Source organism: Ursus americanus, chromosome 36 (genome assembly GCF_024610735.1).
Source record: "Ursus americanus isolate L20-20 chromosome 36, mUrsAme1.1.p, whole genome shotgun sequence".
Classification (NCBI taxonomy): domain Eukaryota; kingdom Metazoa; phylum Chordata; class Mammalia; order Carnivora; family Ursidae; genus Ursus; species Ursus americanus.
In genome coordinates, this window is record NC_142162.1 from 8,066,946 (window position 1) to 8,073,413 (window position 6,468).

The 6,468-nt window shown below is 45.0% G+C and overlaps 1 pseudogene; it reads left to right on the plus strand.

Moving 5' to 3' along the window:
• Positions 1-468: 468 nt before the first annotated feature.
• LOC123801843 (Y-box-binding protein 1 pseudogene) lies at positions 469-4,004 on the plus strand (annotated as a pseudogene).
• Positions 4,005-6,468: the final 2,464 nt, after the last annotated feature.

Sequence of the window (6,468 nt, forward strand, 5' to 3'; positions counted from 1 at the left end):
TTGGCAAAAGTCTGAAAATTAGGTTCATCTCCGGTATCCTCATTCTGCTTTTCATTTGACCAAAGCCCTCCTGCATGATTCCCTCATCTTCCAGATGACCTTTCCTTCCACCTAAACTTGTCAAGCAAGCATTCCTTCATTCCTTCCAGTGCAGCTCGAAGGTAGATGGTAGGAGAAAAATTAATTAAAATCTTTAACAATGAAGTGTAAGTCTCAGCCCTCCTTCGCCACCTTGAATGTATTTGTATTTTGAAAGAAAAGACTGGTTTACAGGTATAAATATCTCAGTGGTTTAAATTTCAGGCAGAATTCTGAAGCTGTTTGCCTGGGAATCAGGGATGGCATTGTTCCCAGCACTAAGGGGACAATACGGCCTTCTGTGAAGACGTGGCATGAGTAAGGACCAGGCACAGATTCATCGGAGGTCAAGAAGGATGAAGACAAATGACCATTGGTTGGCATAGAATGATGTCACTGGTAGCAGAAAGAAATTGGGAAGCAGCAGTAGCAGTGATGATGGACAATGATACAGGTAGTATGGATTCAATTCAGCCAGTAGTGTCCAGAACAGAACATTTAATTCTCTGGACACCTGCCCTGGTAAGTAGACTTTGCTCTTTCCAAGCAAACCATGGGTCTTTCTTTTCCCAACCACTAGTCTTGAATAAAGGAAATGTCAATGTATCCCTTTTCTAGCTGTGGGACTCATGCTTGATTGTGAGGTCTGCCCTGGGTCAGCCCCCTCATCCACCCAAGTATGTGTTCTAGTCGTACCCTAAGCAGTCCATAAGCTCAGCCAAACAGGCACCTGACTGATGCCTCCTATCCTTCCACTTCTCTCCTTGCCTCGGGGACACTCTTCTCCCTGCCACCCCTCCAAGCCTGTGTACACCTCTTCTGAATTCTGCTCATCCTTCAGAGCGGGCTCGGGTTTTCAGACACTTTCTTCTCTGCGTGGGTTTCCCAGAGTACCAGCATCCCTTCCCCTTTCTGAACTTAAAGTCTTCTATGAATAATCATAATGGCAATAATTACAGTAATAATAATGATGTCCTACATTTGAATACTAGGAATGTTTTTAAGTGCTGACACATCCTTTGTTACATGTGTGCCTCACAGAATCATTCAACAGATAGTAAGGGATTAATATTATTCCTAATTATTCCTACCTAGAAACAAAACAAAACAAAAATCAATAAAGAAATTGAGGTCCAGAGAGAGTAATTGTTTATTCCAAGGCCACATATCCCAAGATGCATTGTATCTGCCATTTTGGGTTCTCTAATTTAAGTTACAATTTCTGATTAACTATTACCTTGCATGGTTTTCAAATTGTTTCCTGTTCCTTGTCTTGGCTCCATAATAAGATTATACCTTTCTTTAGGGCAGGAAAAATCTCTTCCGCATTTTGGTAATTCCTCAGCACCCAGAACTATATTAAGTACACAATTTTGGCTTAGAAAATGCTGCACTGATGACACGGAAGGTCACATGTTTATATTTCTGCACATTGTGTGACTGTGGACATTTGAGTTTGCTGGAAGATATTATGGCCCTGTGATTCCATTTGACCCTATTTTGGGTGTTGGAGATCCTGAGGCCCATACACCCTGAGGAGGAGAAGCATTCTGCTATTATCAGTACTGGTGGCTACCGTTACTGATCTAAAAGATTCCAGCCTTGGTATCAAAATGGGAAGGAATAAAATATCTGTTTAATGCATTGCCTCCCTAGCCCCTGCAATATTAATTTGGAAACATGTGCCCTGCCTCCATCTGCTTTGAAATTCCTTGCCTCCCCCTCTCCCATCTATAGTGACCTCTGACCTGTGCCAGCTTCAGGAAGAGGGAAACACTTGACACTTTGACTGACACAGTGATAATGCTGGCGAAGAGAAGGAGCTGAGAGGGTTAGCAGTTGTGCTGATGACTTTGGCCATCTGAGAGGGAAATCTGGGACGCACGAATGCTGTCTCTCTCTCCTGGGGCTTTGCAGAGGAAGGACAGTCTATGGGTTACTGCTCTGGCTCAGCGATTGACCCCTGAGGGAGAGGAAAGAGCAGAGATCTATACAAGCCCCAAACCAGATTCCTTGAAGGTGAAGCTACGGAAGATCATTGCATCGATAGGGTCAGGACAATTTGGGGTTCAGTTCAAGGATGTCATGTTCCAGGAGTGATGGATCCATTGGTTAATATATCCACTGGCTTGTTGCCATGCAGATTATGTCTCACAATTAGGGCGTGCAATCTCAAAATACAATGACATCATGAAAATTTGCTTAAATGTACATCTGTAAATAGAGTGGAATATTGCAGTTTCAATACTTGAAGCAAATCCTACCTACCAGCTATTGATCATTGCATAAAAGATTCATTTGAGCCAGTATTCAAGTTCAAGTATGTACGCATGCCAGTAAGATTACTGAGGCAAAAAATATCAATGTATGCCTCCTGGTTTCTGAATCAATCTTGTGTATCACTTTTAATAAACACGTAACACCTACTTCATCTCTAAATGATGACATCAAATGTTCCAGAGAACTTGACCTTCTCCAGAGGGAAATCAATCAAACTATGACAATATGGGGGGCACCTGGGTGGCTCAGTTGTTTAAGCGTCTGCCTTCAGCTCAGGTCATGATCTCAGGGTCCTGGGATGGAGCCCCGCATCCGGTTCCCTGTTCAGTGAGGAGCCTGCTTCTCCCCCTCCCCTGCCCCTCTCTCTTGCTCGCGTGCGCTCTCTCTCTTTCTCAAATAAATACATAAATAAAATCTTTTTTAAAAAAACTATGATAATATGACAAATATCTGGAAACAAAAATAAGAGCAAGGGAAATTTTAACAAGTATTTATAATGTTAAGAATTATTTCCTTTCCCAGAATTTTGACCCTCTGATTTACCAGACGGAGAGGCCCTAGAATTGGCTGTGAAATAAAAACAAAGAGTAGTTTTAAAATTCTGAGTAAGGAGCGGAGAGCGGACCCTAGAGAGCCCTTGACCAGTCCCACCAACGCCACGGGCCTAGTGACCATCACCCCTTCCCCGAGAGGAGCCGCAGCTGTCGCAGCCGGCCGCAGTCACCATCACCGCCACCCTGAGCAGCGAGGCCCAGACCCAGCAGCGGCCCGCAGCCCGGGCCCTCCGAGCAGCCGACACGAGGCCCTGCACCAAGGCCGGCACCACGGGCGGCCTCACATCGGAGGCACCTGCCGGCGGCACAAGAAGGTCATCGCAACGGAAGTTTTGGGAAGAGTAAAATGGTTCAATGTAAGAAACAGATACGGTCTCATCAACAGGAATGACACCACGGAAGATGTGTTTGTACATCAGACTGCCCTGAAGAAGAATAACCCCAGGAAGTACCTACCCCGGGAGGAGGGAGAGACTATGGAGCTGGATGTTGTTGGAGAAGAGGGTGCGGAGGCCGCAAATGCGACAGGCCCTGGCTGAGTTCCAGCGCAGGACAGTGAATATGCAGCCCACTGTAACCACTACAGACGCTATCCACGTCGCGGGGGTCCTCCACGCAATTCCCAGCAGAATTGCCAGAATGGTGAGAGCGGGGAAAAGAACGAGGGATCGGAAAGTGGTCCCGCAGGCCAGGCCCAACAGCGCCGGCCCCAGCGCGGCGCCGCCGCCTTACCACATGGGAGACCCTACGGCGACGACCACACCTCCCAACCCTCGTGTGCAGGGAGCAGTGACGGAAGGTGCCGGCAACCAGGGTGCAGGAGAACCAGGTAGCCCAGGGAGACAGATCATGTGTCGGGTTATAGACCACGATTCTGCAGGGGCCTCCCCGCCAGACAGCCTAGAGAGGATGGCAATGGGGAAGATAAGGAAAATCAAGGAGAGACCCAAGGTCAGCAGCCACCTCAACGTCAATTACCGACGCAGACGCCCAGAAAACCCTAAACCACAAGATGGCAAAGAGACAAAAGCAGTCCATCCACCAGCTGAGAATTCATCCCCTCCCGAGGGTGAGCGTGGCGGGGCTGAGTAAATGCCCGGCTTACCATCTCTTACCAACGCTTACCATCTCTACCGTCACCCGGTGTAGTCATCCAACACGAAGAAATGAAGATGAAATTTCAGCAATAAGACATAGACAAAAGATTCGAGCTGAAGACCTTAAGTGCTTGCTTTTTGCCCATTGACCAGATAAATAGAATTATCCACATTATCTATGTAGCATGGGATTTTTATTATTTTTACCTAAAGATGTCTCTCTTTGGTAATGACAAACGTGTTAAAAAGAAAAAAAAAAAAAGCCTGGTTTTTCTCAATACACCTTTCAAGGTTTTTAAATTGTTTCATGTCTGGTCAAGTTGAGATTTTTAAGAACCTCATTTTTAATTTGTAATAAAAGTTTACGACTTGATTTTTTCAAAAAATTCAACAAACGGCAAGTACCCATTTATAAAGGTCTTAAATAATTTTTAAAAATTAAAAATATAAAAAAGAAAATAAAATTCTGAGTAAGGAAACATTTATTTTACACATATTAAAGTATAAAATCTTATTAGAGAGCCAAGACTAGCATCAGTAAATAATTAGAAAACAGTGCAAGGTAATATGTAATCAGAGGCCAAACTTAAAAATCAAGAGACCAAAGTGACAGATATAATGCATGGATGGGGGTACATAGTTTGAGTTTAACTCATGATTGAAAGTAAAAGAGCAAGGGGCGTCTGGGTGGCACAGCGGTTAAGCGACTGCCTTCGGCTCAGGGCGTGATCCCGGCATTATGGGATCGAGCCCCACATCAGGCTCTTCTGCTGTGAGCCTGCTTCTTCCTCTCCCACTCCCCCTGCTTGTGTTCTCTCTCTCGCTGGCTGTCTCTCTCTCTGTCGAATAAATAAATAAAATCTTTAAAAAAAAAAAAAGAAAAGAAAAGAAAGTAAAAGAGCAAGTATTCACGTAGTGATCATTATATGCCAGGCACTTTTTAAGTGATTTAAATATATTAACTGATTCAGTTCTCATAACCTACCAATGGGATAAGGTTTCAATGAACTAATTTTACAGATGAGAAAACCGTGGCACAGATCAGTTATTTAATTTGCTCAAGGTCACACAGCCAGTAAGTGACAGTGCTAAAGATCTGACCTCAGGCAATCTAGTTCCAAGGTCTGGGATCCTAACCTCATAATAACTCATAGTTCTGCTCCTAGTAGTAATGATAACAGTAACTTTTAAATTCTTATTTCCTATGTTATACCTGAAGCAGTTTCAGGTGTTAAGTGAAACACACGTATGCATGTCGCCAGTCTTAGTTTCATAATAAGCCACATCTAGAATATCCCATCCTCCTGTCTCCCAGGCTATAATGGACAGAGTGTATCAGCAGCTGATTCATTACCCACTTCATGTATACAAAACCTCAGCTTGTTTGTAGGTCCACAGCCTATCTGTAGGTCCACCGATGCTTTCTCAGAAACCTAGGTTGCATAAGTGGCTTTAATTTGTGCCATGGAGACAGGACCCACCACCCCAGGTGAACACCTGCTCAAAGGCAGCCATCTGAAAGCTGGCCAGTGACCTATGATTGGCCGCACCTGAGACTTCGGCCAACACTGTAGTGACGGGATCAGTCAGACTTTCTCCCTTTGAGACTTTAACTGTGAAGCAGAGAGGGGATGCAGAATGAGTGAACTGGTGTTGAATTAGAGAGAGAAGTGGAGAAAATAGCAAAGAGGAGTCGTGAGGCGGTAAAAACCACGAGGAAGCAGGAGTTGTGAGGTGGACAGGGAAAGGAGGAGGGTCAGACCACCGGGAGAGGGAGGGAAAGACCAAGACACAGCAGGCTCTGAGGAACTGAGTCGCGAATTTGGCCACTGAGGAGGACTTCAGGTGAGCCCTGAGATGATACTTGATTACCAGAGCCACGTTTGAGATGTCACAAGTGACATTTTCATGAGGCCAGCAATGCAGTTACAGAGTTGGTTCCTAGTCCCCTTTAGGTTTCCATGTATCCTTATAATCTAATCCCATTCATGGAAATATTTTGATTATTTTCTTGCATTTTTTAAAAAGATTTTATTTATTTATTTATTTGACAGAGAGTGAGTCAGCGAGAGAGGGAACACAAGCAGGGGGGGTGGGAGAGGGAGAAGCAGGCTGGGCTCAATCCTAGAATGCTGGGATTATGACCTGAGCTGAAGGCAGACACTTAACGACTGAGCCACCCAGGCGCCCCTATTTTCTTGCATTTTGCAACCTGAAAGAATCTCACTAATCCGGGGATTTATAATCCCAGACTTCTCTTTGTTCCCTCTCCTTCCATATGCCATTACCAAATCCTGTCAAATTTGTTCTCAGACCCCTCTTTCCATACCTACCTCTTGACTGGAGGACCTTAACTCTCCTACCCATATGGTGGCAGGGGTCTCCTGGCACAGCCTGCTCAAAAACTCAGAAATGGGGTGGGGGGGTGGGGAGGCTGGGTGATGGACACTGGGGAGGGT